Source organism: Rana temporaria, chromosome 11 (genome assembly GCF_905171775.1).
Source record: "Rana temporaria chromosome 11, aRanTem1.1, whole genome shotgun sequence".
Lineage (NCBI taxonomy): Eukaryota > Metazoa > Chordata > Amphibia > Anura > Ranidae > Rana > Rana temporaria.
The window spans coordinates 13,809,043-13,821,523 of NC_053499.1; positions in this window are offsets into that span (position 1 = coordinate 13,809,043).

Here is a 12,481-nt window from a genome sequence, read left to right on the forward strand (position 1 = left end):
GATAGCAGCTGGAGAAACCCAGAAGAGGAGGATCGGGGCTGCTCTGAGCAATACCACTGCACAGAGCATAGCATACTAGCTAATTATGAATGACTTACCTGAGAACGAAGCCCCCGCAGCGGTCCTCGGACACGTCCTCCGTCGCTGCCATGATACCAGGAGTGACTTCCGGGTATCGATGCTCCGGCGCTGTGACTGGCCGGAGCAGCATGCACGCGGGAGCCGCCACTAACGGCATGATGCTGTTAGTATCAGCAAGCTCAGTGCGCCTGCATGCCGTTGTCTACAGCGCATGCGTCGTAGACATCGGTGCTGTCTTTCTTGGAAATATCTCCTTAACCATGTAGGTTAAGGAGATATTTCTTGGACCTACAGGTAAGCCTTAACCACTTAAGACCTGGACCTTTAGGCAGCTAAAGGACCTGGCCAGTTTTTGCAATTCGGCACTGCGTCACTTTAACTGATAATTGCGCGGTCGTGCGACGTGGCTCCCAAACAAAATTGGCGTCCTTTTTTTCCCACAAATAGAGCTTTCTTTTGGTGGTATTTGATCACCTCTGCAGATTTTTTTTTTTGCGCTATAAACAAAAATAAAGCGTCAATTTTGAAAAAAATTCAATATTTTTTATTTTTTGCTATAATAAATATCCCCCAAAAATATATATAAAAAAATGTTTTTCCTCAGTTTAGGCCGATACGTATTCTTCTACCTATTTTTGGTAAAAAAAAATCGCAATAGGCGTTTATCGATTGGTTTGCGCAAAATTTATAGCGTTTACAAAATAGGGGATAGTTTTATTGCATTTTTATTAAAAACATTTTTGTTTACTACTAATGGCGGCGATCAGTGATTTTTTTTCGTGACTGCGACATTATGGTGGACACTTCGGACAATTTTGACACATTTTTGGGACCATTGTCATTTTCACAGCAAAAAATGCATTAAAAATGCATTGTTTACTGTGAAAATGACAATTGCAGTTTGGGAGTTAACCACAAGGGGGCGCTGAAGGTGTTAAGTGTGACCTCATTTGTGTTTCTAACTGTAGGGGGGTGTGGCTGTAGGTGTGACATCATTGATTGTGTTTCCCTATAAAAGGGAACACACGATCAATGACAGCGCCACAGTGAAGAACAGGGAAGCTGTGTTTACACACAGCTCTCCCCGTTCTTCAGCTCCGGGGACCGATCGCGAGACTCCAGCGGCGATCGGGTCCGCGGGTCCCGCGGTCACGGAGGTTCGGACCGGGTCGCGGGCGCGCACCGCGGGCGTGCGCCCGCGACCCACGGCTAGGCACTTAAAGAGGACGTACCTGTACGTGCCTGTGCCCAGCCGTGCCATTCTGTCGATGTATATGTGCAGGAGGCGGTCCTTAAGTGGTTAATCTAGGCTTACCTGTAGGTCAAAGTGGTCTGTAAGGGTTTACAACCACTTTAAGGCATCAGCATGCAAAGACCCCTTCCTGTTCCAACATGACTGCCGCACCAGTGCACAAAGCAAGGTCCATAAAGCCATGGATGAGCGAGTTTGGGGTTTAGGAACTTGACCCCGATAGAACACCTTTGCGATGAATATATAGATACAGTATAAAATATTTTATTTATAAAGTACATAGGCAGGTACAATTTTTAAATACAAAATGAACATACCCGGCTACAATGCCCAATAAAAAAACGAAGGTGTCAGCTATATATAAGCGGTCCCGTTCACTGAAGCCCCTACACCCGGCCTGCCCTCCTGTCAGTTAGCGACTCTTGGAAGAAGAACAGATAACCTATGTGCGCACATTCACCTCGCTGCTTGGAATTTAAAATGAGCAATGAAGACATCGCCTTGCCACTGATTAAGCAGACCTGGAATGTAATATCCCGTCTCTGGGGCAACGCTGTATATAGACAAGGCAGCATTTAATCGGCTTAAGAGTAAATGAGTTTTTTGTTGATGGTGTATTTTGGAATAGATGATGTGAATTCTGCTTAGGTTATGCCTCCTGAAATGTTTGTGATTTGTATTAATGCAATCATAAGTTTTACCGGTGACAGCTATCTCTTACTCAGAGGAACAATTCAGATATGCAAAGCGAGCTTAAGTATCTTACAGTTGCACGGGGCTTGTATCTGGGTCACAGTCTCTTCAATTACTCCGGATGGTTATGGAATAAATTACTAATTGTGATGGTTTGTTTATTACAGAGACACACACACAGTACTGACTGGGAGCAGATAATCTGCAGAGGGCCCCTTTACATAAGAACAGCCCTGCTTCCATATTACTGTGTTTGATATTCATATACAGAATTGGTTCTTGCAATGCACACAAAGTTGTTAAGTGTGCCTGAACCTGCAAGGCATTCCCAGGATTTTGGACACAGGGTCCTGCATCCTGTCCCATAGACGCTGTGTGTCAGGTCACCTGTGCCCAGGTGACAAGTGCACCCCATTGGGGTCAGGGATGCACCTCAGGGTAGTGAACCCTATAGCCGACTGCTGCTATCAGAGAGGGAGCGTGAACCCAAGATCGCCCAGGGCGCGGAGTCTAAGACCCAGCTTTGTGTTCACCAGAGCCTCTAGTGGTGAGGATGGCCTTCGCCGCAGCTGGATCCAGATCGCGACCCCTGGGATCCCCTAGGTCACACTCCGCAGAGAGAGACGGGAAGCAGCAAGCAGGACAAATGGAAGTGATGGGTAAGCCGAGGTCAGGGCAACAGGCAGACAGGGTAACCGAGGGACCAGCAAAAGGTCAAGGGCACAGGCAAACAGGAGACGTCAGGGTCGAGCCAAAAACGGTACACAGGGAGGTATTCGTAGCACACTGCAGACAGGAACTTAAGCAAACAACACTGTTGAACAGCACTGCAGGCTTGTAGTACAACAGTTAATATAGACTTCCTGGGATGGCCTGGGTGGGGCCATACAGGAAGTAGAGGAGATACGAAGGTAACCAGAACAGAGTCAGGCCTCATAAGGGACAGATGGAAACAGGTAAGCTGCCAGACTATTGCATATCCATGACACTGTGCAGACGGGTAGAGGTCTCCTTTATATAGAAGCAGCTCCGTTCCTTTCCATGGTGCTTTTCATACATGTACAATATGGCTTCTTGCCATGTATACAATAGATGTCAAATGTCCCTGTCAAGACCAGGATCTGAACCCATAACTTCTGCTGTATCTGGCAGTAGCTCTCCTTGCTGAGCCATCTAAGATTATAGACAGCATCCTTTCCGGAAGTCAGTCTCTATGTGGAAGTGGTGGTCTCTTTGCAAAGGTTTAACGCATCCCCTGCTGAGTCACAGCTAGACCTCTTCAATCAGCAAGGAACATGAGCATTGTTGATTGGAGAGCACTCTGACCAAGCAGGGAGCATGGTGAACCTAAGCAGAGAGACCACTGTTTCCACAAGGGACCTTCTCTGGGGTCAGGTTTTTCTACAGGCTGCAGCTGCTAAAGAATACCAGCTATAAGACTTTGCACACCTTGGGCCAGATTCACGTAGCTCAGCGGATCTATAGATCCGCTCGATCTACGTGAATTAAGATCCGCTCCCGCAAGTTTAGGAGGCAAGTGGCTAATTCACAAACCACTTACCTCCAAACTTGCGACGGCGGATCCTAAATCCCCCAGCGGAATTCAAATTCCGCGGCTAGGGGAGTGTCATATTTAAATCAGGCGCGTTCCCGCGCCAATTTAAATGCGCATGCGTCGTCCGGGGAATTTCCCGGCGTGCATTGCTCCCACTGACGTCAATAGGACGTCAGTGGTTGCGACGTGAGCGGGACTTGCGACGCGCGTGTTCGTGAATCGGCGTACGCAAACGACGTAGGAAAATTCAAATTCGACGCGGGAACGCCGGCTATACTTAACATTGGCTGCGCCTGATAAAAGAAGGGGTAAGTATACGACGGAAAACCGCTACGGAAACGACGGAAAAACAATGCGACGGGTCCGCGTACGTTCGTGAATTTGCGTATCTCGCTGATTTACATATTATTTATCGTAAATCAGCGGGAACGCCCCCGGCGCCATTTTTAAATTTAAAAAAAGATCCGACAGTGTAACACAGTGTAACACTGTCGGATCTAGCCCTATCTATGCGTAACTGATTCTATGAATCAGGCGCATAGATAGGACCAGTGTAAGTCAGAGATACGATGGTGTATCAGGAGATACAGTAATACACCGTCGTATCTCTTTGTGAATCTGGCCCCTTTTGTTTTGGTACAGCTAGAGTGTATCTGGATGATTTTCACTGGAAGTTCTTTAAAAAAAAAAAAGACAAAAGCTTGGGCTCCTTTTTAAATGTGCCACTGAAAAGCCTGCTTCAAAATGACAGCACGGCCCATCTTCATTCATCAGAGTCACCAACAGTGCTTCAGTCTAGCTGTCAGTTAATGAGCTGAGGCATGGAAATCACTGAGCAGCAAAATCTGGCTACACTGTGATTCAGCACCATGGACAGCGCCTATAGTGTTGCGTGTATTGCAATTCATTATACCCTACTGATACACTACATTGTCAAAAGTATTGGGACGCCTGCCTTTACACGCACATAAACTTTAACCACTTCCATAGCGGGCACTTACGCACCTTCCCGCCCAAGCCAATTTTCAGCTTTCAGCACTGTCGCACTTTGAATGGCAATTGCGCGGTCGTGCGACGTGGCTCCCAAACAAAATTGGCGTCCTTTTTTCCCCACAAATAGAGCTTTCTTTTGGTGGTATTTGATCACCTCTGCAATTTTTTTTTTTTTGCGCAACAACTAAAAAAATACTGAAGATTTTGAAAAAAAATTAAGTTTTTATTTTTTTCTGTTATTTTTTGTAAATAAGTAAGTTTTCTCTTTCAATTACGGGCACTGATATGGCGGCACTGATGGGCACCGATGAGATGGCACTGATGGACATCGATGAGGTAGTACTGACGGGCACAGATGAGGTGGCACTGATTGGCGGCGCTGGTATGCGGCACTGATGGGCACACATAGGCGGCACTGATGGGCACACATAGGCGGCACTGATGGGCACACATAGGCGGCACTGATGGGTACACATAGGCGGCACTGATGGGCACTCATGGGCGGCACTGGGCACTCATAGGCGGCACAGATGGGCACTCATGGGCGGCACTTATGGGTGGCACTGATGGATACTTATGGGTGGCACAGATGGGCACTGATAGTTGGGCACTGGGCATGGATGGGCACTGTGGGGTGGCACTGATGGACACTGTGGGGTGGCACTGATGGACACTTGGAGTGGCACTGATGGACATTGTGGGGCAGCACTGATCTACCCATGTTGCCAGTCAGTGCCCATTTGTGGGCACTGATTGGCATCTTTTTTTTTTTTAAAAGCTTTTTTATTTTTTATTTTTAAGACTTTTTTTTTTTCAATGCTTCTTTTTTTTTTTGGCCCACCCTGGTGGTCCAGGGTGGGCTTCCCTGGTGGTCCAGTGTGGCGATCCGAGGGGGGGCTGCGCTGATAAACAATCAGCGCAAACCCATCCTGTCAGAAGAGCCACCGATCGGCTCTCCTCTACTCGCGTCTGTCAGACGCGAGTGAGTTTTATAGCTGGATTCACGTAGATGGGCTTAACATTAGGCAGGCGTAGCGTATCTCATATACGCTACGCCACGGTAAGTTAGAGAGGCAAGTGCTGTATTCACAAAGCACTTGCGTCCTAAGTTACCGCGGCGTATCGTAAATGTGCCGGCCTAAGCGCGCCTAATTCAAATTGTGAAGAGGTGGGCGTGTTTTATGCTAATGAATCATGACCCGACGTGATTGACGTTTTTAACTAAAACGGCTCATGCGCCGTCCGTGGACATATCCCAGTGCGCATACTCCAAATTACGCCACAAAGACTTATTGGTTTCGACGTGAACGTAAATTACGTCCAGCCCCATTCACGGACGACTTACGCAAACGACGTAATTTTTTTTAAATTTTACGCAGGTCTGACGTCCATACTTAACATTGGCTGCGCCATCTTTTTGGTGGAATATCTTTAGGCCTGAAAACGCCTTACGTAAACGGCGTATCTTTACTGCGACGGCCGGGCGTACGTTCGTGAATAGCCGTATCTCGCTGATTTACGCATTCTAGGCGTAAATCAGCGTACACGCCCCTAGCGGCCGGCCTAAATAGACAGCTAAGATACCACGGCGCCCGCGGTCGTATCTTAGCTAGATTTACGTGTATCTCAATTTGAGAATACACTTAAATTTACGACGGCTTAGATTCAGAGTTACGACGGCGTATCTACTGATACGCCGGCGTAACTCTCTCTGAATCTGGCCATTAGTCTGTATGTAAAAGAATGGGGGTTTGTGGGACTTTATATGAAGCAAGGCCTGCTGTGGTCCTATGCCTCAGTCCCTAATCAGTAGAAAAAAGGGGTGAAAAATTGGGACTTTATATGAAGTGTGCCGTGGTAAACAATAAATGAATATAAAAAATGAATATAAAAAAATATATTTATTAGTTCACTGGACAGTGCCCAGGTGTGCCCTCTCAGGCTGCATTCACATCTGAGCGTTTTGTCGCCTGAAGCGCGACGCTCAAAAACGCTAGAGGGGAAAAAATACATTATTGTTCACATCTCCACTCCAAAACGCCTGACGCCGAACGCCTGAAGCTCAAACAAGTTCCGGACTCTTTTTTGTCGCGCGTATCGGGCAATTTGGTCATTTTTGAGAGTTTCCATTTCCCATAGAAAGTAATAGGAATGTTCGATTCAAGCGACTAGCGCGACAACGAGCGTTTGCTACAGGCGTTTCGTCGCGTTAATCAATAAAACATTTCACACAGGCAGAAGATAAAAAAAATCTACCAACATAGCAACAAGTGATGAAAAGATGATAATTTTTCCTATTGGCTAAAATAAAAAACGTTGAAGTACAAAAACGTCGGACGACGCTGTATGCAAACGCGCAAATAAGCATGAATATGCGCGACAAAACGCCGGAAAAAAACGCCGGAAAAAACGACCGACGCTCAGGTGTGAATGCAGCCTCATTAAGACAGCCCTGGGGGGGAGCCAAGACAGCCGCAGAGGGACCCCAGAAGACGTGGATCGGGGCCACTCTGTCCAAAACGAGCTGCACAGTGGAGGTAAGTACAACATGTTTGTTATTTAAAAAAAAAAAATTAACTTTAGTGATCCTTTAACACATTTTCTTTCTTGGTCAGAACTAGGGGCTAGATTCAGATATGTTACGCGGATCTAAAGATCCGCTAACCTATCTGATTTACGATCCGCCGGCGCAAGTTTTTGAGGCAAGTGCTTTATTCAGAAAGCACTTGCCTCTAAAGTTGTGCCGGCGGATCGTAAATCCCCCGGCGGAATTCAAATTCCGCGGCTAGGGGGTGTGTAACATTTACATTTAAATCAGGCGCGTCCCCACGCCAAACAAACTGCGCATGCGCCGTCCGCTAAATTTCCCAGTATGCATTGCTACAAATGACGTCGCTAGGACATCATTGGTTTCGACGTGAACGTAAATTACGTCCATCCGTATTCGCGGACGACTTACGCAAACGGCGTAAAAAATTCAAAATTCAACCCGGGAACGACGGCCATACTTAACATAGGATACGCCGCATATAGCAGGGGTAACTGTAACGGAATGACCCGGGACACCTAGAGACTTTGCAAGGATGAGGGGTACTCCTGTACAGGCGTCACCAAGGAGTCTTATGTCTAGGGTCACCTTATGTCCGATAGGGCCATAGGGTGACTGAGAAAGTATGTCCTAAATTACAGGACAGGGGACATCACTGATAGTTCATATTGCAGGATTTTGAGATACTGCAAGATGTTGGTTAATTGTGACCCAACCAGTCAATAGTGACTCATTCTATGATTAGCCCTGACTAGTGACATGCTAATTGAGTCAGGGCCTGCAAGACATTTCATTGTCCTTGTGTAAAGGTGTTAATCCAGGTCTGCTCCCAGACCTCTAATTATGTATGCTAAATACTGTTTATGTGTGGAATGTACTTGTCGGAGACAGAACGTCTGTCTAGGGATGTGGATTGGGAAGAGATCATTGTGTGATGGTGCTTTGTTTGAGTTCTGTTAATGAAGGAATGTGCAGTGATTAGATCATGATAATTATAGGCCTGCGCCGACATGTCTAGAATGTTTAGTAATTAGCTCAAAGAATGTGATTGAAGCCCCCCAAGGTGTGATGTGTGGGTGGGGACAGTTTGATTGTTCCTGTGATTTCTGTAAGGCCGGGTACACACAAGCAAACATGTACGATGAAAGCGGTCCGTCGGACCGTTTTCACCGTACATGCCTGCCAGAGGGCTTCTGTATGATGGTTGTACTAACCATTGTACAGAAGTCCGCGCGTAAACACTACGCGGGGCGTGTCCGCGTCGTCGCCGCGATGATGACGCGGCGATGACGCGGCGACGTGGGCGGGCCTGCCATTTAAAGGCTTCCACGCATGTGTCGAAGTCATTCGACGCATGCGAGGGACGGCGGGCGCTCGGACATGTACGGTAGGTCTGTACTGACGACCGTACATGTCCGAGCGGGCAGGATTCCAGCGGACGGTTTTAAAACACGTCCAGGAATATTTGCCCGCTGGGAAAAGGCCCGGCGGGCAAATGTTTGCTGGAATTCGGCCCGCTCGCGCCTACACACGACCGAACATGTATGCTGAAACTGGCCCGCGGACCAGTTTCAGCATACATGTTTGGTCGTGTGTACGGGGCCTAACCTGTGTACTGCATATAAGCAAGCTAAGTGTACCATTAAAGTTGTCATTACATTTGGAACAAGCACAGAGCTGTGTCTCGTCTTGATTCTGGGCAAATGGGATGGATCGGGTCCTGTTGGTTTGAGTGTCGATAAGCTGTCTTGGATGTGATGGAAGGTCGTAAACGGTGGTGACCGTTACAGTAACTATAAGCCGGAAAAAGCCGAACGCAAACGACGAAAAAAAAATGCGCCGGGCGGGGGTTCGTTTCTGAATCGGCGGAAATCCTCATTTGCATATTCATTGCGTAAAAAAAAACGAAACGCCACCTAGCAGCCGGCCTGGAATTGCAGCCTAGGATCCGACGGTGTAAGTCACTTACACCTGTCGGATCTTAGGGAGATCTATGCGGAACCTGATTCTATGAATCAGGCGCATAGATACGATGGACGGAACTCAGAGATACGACGGCGTATCAGGAGATACGCCGTCGTATCTCTATCTGAATCCGGGCCTAGATGTGTATTCTTGATGGGCACATCTCTAAATTTCCTCATTCACACAAAGCGAGACGTCACCAGAGTCTCAGCTACATTCTGATTACCACGATCACCTTGTTCTTTTTTAAATAGCTTGACATTCTCTGATCTCAGGAGACCGAGCTGCTTGGACGTCTCAGACAAGGATTTTGCATTTGAAGCAATCAGCGCTCCGTATGAAGACATATTATTATATTTATTAATGCTATAAATTAGTCTACCCCGAGGCGAAAGTTGGTCTTGTTTTAGAAATGAAGGCAAAGAGTAAAAAGAAAAAGACAAGAGGGGTGGGAAGAAAGCATGCTGCTGATAGAACAGATTTTGCAAAGTGAATTTCAGCACAAACCCCCGGCGGAAAGGCTTTATAAGCCCCCGAAGACTCCGCAATGCTTGAATGCCATCCAAAGCCATGACACGTTACTGCCCAGCGCATTAAGTATTCAGTGCGTGCGCTTTAAAAAAAAGAAAGGAATACACTCTTGCCATAGGGCAGCTTGTGCTGTGACTTGTCTAGGAGAGGGGGGAAGAAGATAAGACGGAGTCCGCGGGGGGAGCTCAGGTCCCTAAAGGAAAGGTCAGAGGAGAGGAAGCTTCCATTAACATGACATTACTGGAGAAGTTCAGGACGTACGTGAGAAAAAGCATCAAATAAAATCCATCCTGCAGGACTCAGCACGTGTCACATTGCAGCAAGCGGAGTCCCTGTCTAGGCGATTGGACATTTAAAGTGCACTTCCACTTTTGCAGATGAATTGGTGTAACACCTACTTTATATTTCTTACATGTTCCCATGAACATAAAATAACGTAAAGTGCTTCCAAAGACAGAAGGTTTTTTTTTTTTCTCTTTTTTTTTTTATCTTAATGCATTCTATGTTTTTGTTTTTTTTCAAACAAAAGTATCACTTTAAAGGGGTGGTTCACCCTAAAAACTACTTTTTCTTATTCCACTGCCCCCCCACATTACAATACGATTAAGGCTCTTATTATTTTTTTCCTGCTGTACATACCTTAGTACAGCATATTCACCCGTGCATCCGGGTTGCGAGTCCCGCGGGAGTGGGCGTTCCTAACATGTGTGTGATTGACGTTTTGCCCAAAAACGAGCCCCCCCCCCCCCGTCGCGTAAGCCGCGTCACGATTGGCGAAAGGAGCCGAACGGCGATGCGCATGCGCAGTATAGCGCCGACTCGCCGTTCGGCTCCTTTCGCCAACCGTGACGCGGCTTACGCGACGGGGGGGAGCTCGTTTTTGGGCAAAATGTCAATCACCAGCATGTGAGGAACGCCCACTCCCGCGGGACTCGCAACCCGGAAGCCACGGGTGAAGATGCTGTATCAAGGTATGTACAGCATGAAAAAAATAATAAGAGCCTTAATCGTATTGTAATGTGGGGGGGCAGTGGAATAAGAAAAAGTAGTTTTTAGGGTGAACCACCCCTTTAACCACCTAAGCCCCGGACCATTTGGCTACGCTGTCGTAACTCCGTTGTGAATCCGGGCCTATGTGTGTGTGTAAAGGCAGACGTCTCAATACTTTTGGTGATATAGGGCCAGATCCACAAAAGGGATACGACGGCGTAACTGCTGTTACGCCGTCGTATCCCTGTTCCTAACTATGGAACTGATCCACAGAATCCACAGGGACTTACACTGCCGGATCTTAGGATGCAGTACCGCATCCGCCGCTGGGGGCATTTTGTGTCGAAATGCCGCCTCGGGTATGCAAATTAGCACTTACGGAGATCCACAAAGCTAGTTTGCAAACGCAAAATTACGGCTGCTTTTACAAAGTGTAAACTGTTTACACCTTGTAAAAACAGACCTTTCTGTCCAGCGACGCGATTTTTTTTAAATTTTGAATTATTTTTTTCGCGCCGTATCTTTTTTTTTTTCCCGACGCAACTTTATTGACCCGTCGCAATCCACAAAGCTCGGCGTAACATAATTTCGCGCTATGCACGTCGGGAAAATGACGTCACGAGCATGCGCAGTACGGCCGGCGCGGGAGCGCGCCTAATTTAAATGGGAATCGCCCCCATGAAAATAGGAACGCCTTGCGCCGGCGGAATTTAAGTTACACAGCCCAAAATTTCTAGGTAAGTGCTTTGTGGATCGGGCACTTAGGTAGAAATTTTAAGGCAGTGTAACTTAAATGGAAAAAATTAAGTTACGCCGGATCTTTGTGGATTACCCCCATAGTGTATATTGGTGTAATGACAAATAATTTGTGTCTTTTCTATCTGCTGGGAGCGCAGCTTTAACTGAAGTTTTCCCTTCTGAGCCGAGCCGTCACTCAGCCTTGTCATAGCATTGCTGCTGTCATTGCCGACAAATCTGTTTACTCTTATCGGTTATAACTTTCACAAAACTGCCAGCAATATCCCAGAAGTTGTTAGAAAACACGCATTTACAATCTGCCTTCAAAGTTGCATTGCGTTAATAAAAAAAAAAAAAAAAAAAGTTCTTCCGACCTCTAATGCAGTTATGACAGAGCCTGTGATATGGTATTACCATTCCACGAGCATTGTAGGCGCCACGGCTCAAGGCATATTTATTAGGTAGTAATTTAGCATGCAAACATATTGTACTACCATATGGCTTGCCCATTTCTAATGCCAGATTAAATGAAAATAAAAAAAAAAAGAAAGAAAGAACTAATCCACTTAATGTAACTTTCAAACGCATTGATGGGTGACGCATTCAAAGTCAACACAAATGGCGGAATTGGAATACTGGAGTTGTAAAGCATCTTACTCTATAGAGAATGATTGCTTAACCACTTAAGCCCCCGGACCATATTGCTGGTCAAAGACCAGAGCACTTTTTGCAAAACGGCACTGCGTCGCTTTAACTGACAATTGCGCGGTCGTGCGACGTGGCTCCCAAACAAAATTGGCGTCCTTTTTTCCCCACAAATAGAGCTTTCTTTTGGTGGTATTTGATCACCTCTGCGTTTTTTTCAGTTTTTGCGCTATAAACAAATATAGAGCGACAATTTTAAAAAAAAATTATATTTTTTACTTTTTGCCATAATAAATATCCCCCAAAAATATATAAAAAAACATATTTTTAGTTTAGGCCGATACGTATTCTTCTACATATTTTTCGTAAAAAAAAAAATCGCAATAAGAGTTTATTGATTGGTTTATAGCATTTACAAAATAGGGGGTATTTTTACTAGTAATGGCGGCGATCAGCGATTTTTTTCGGTACTGCGACATTATGGCGGACA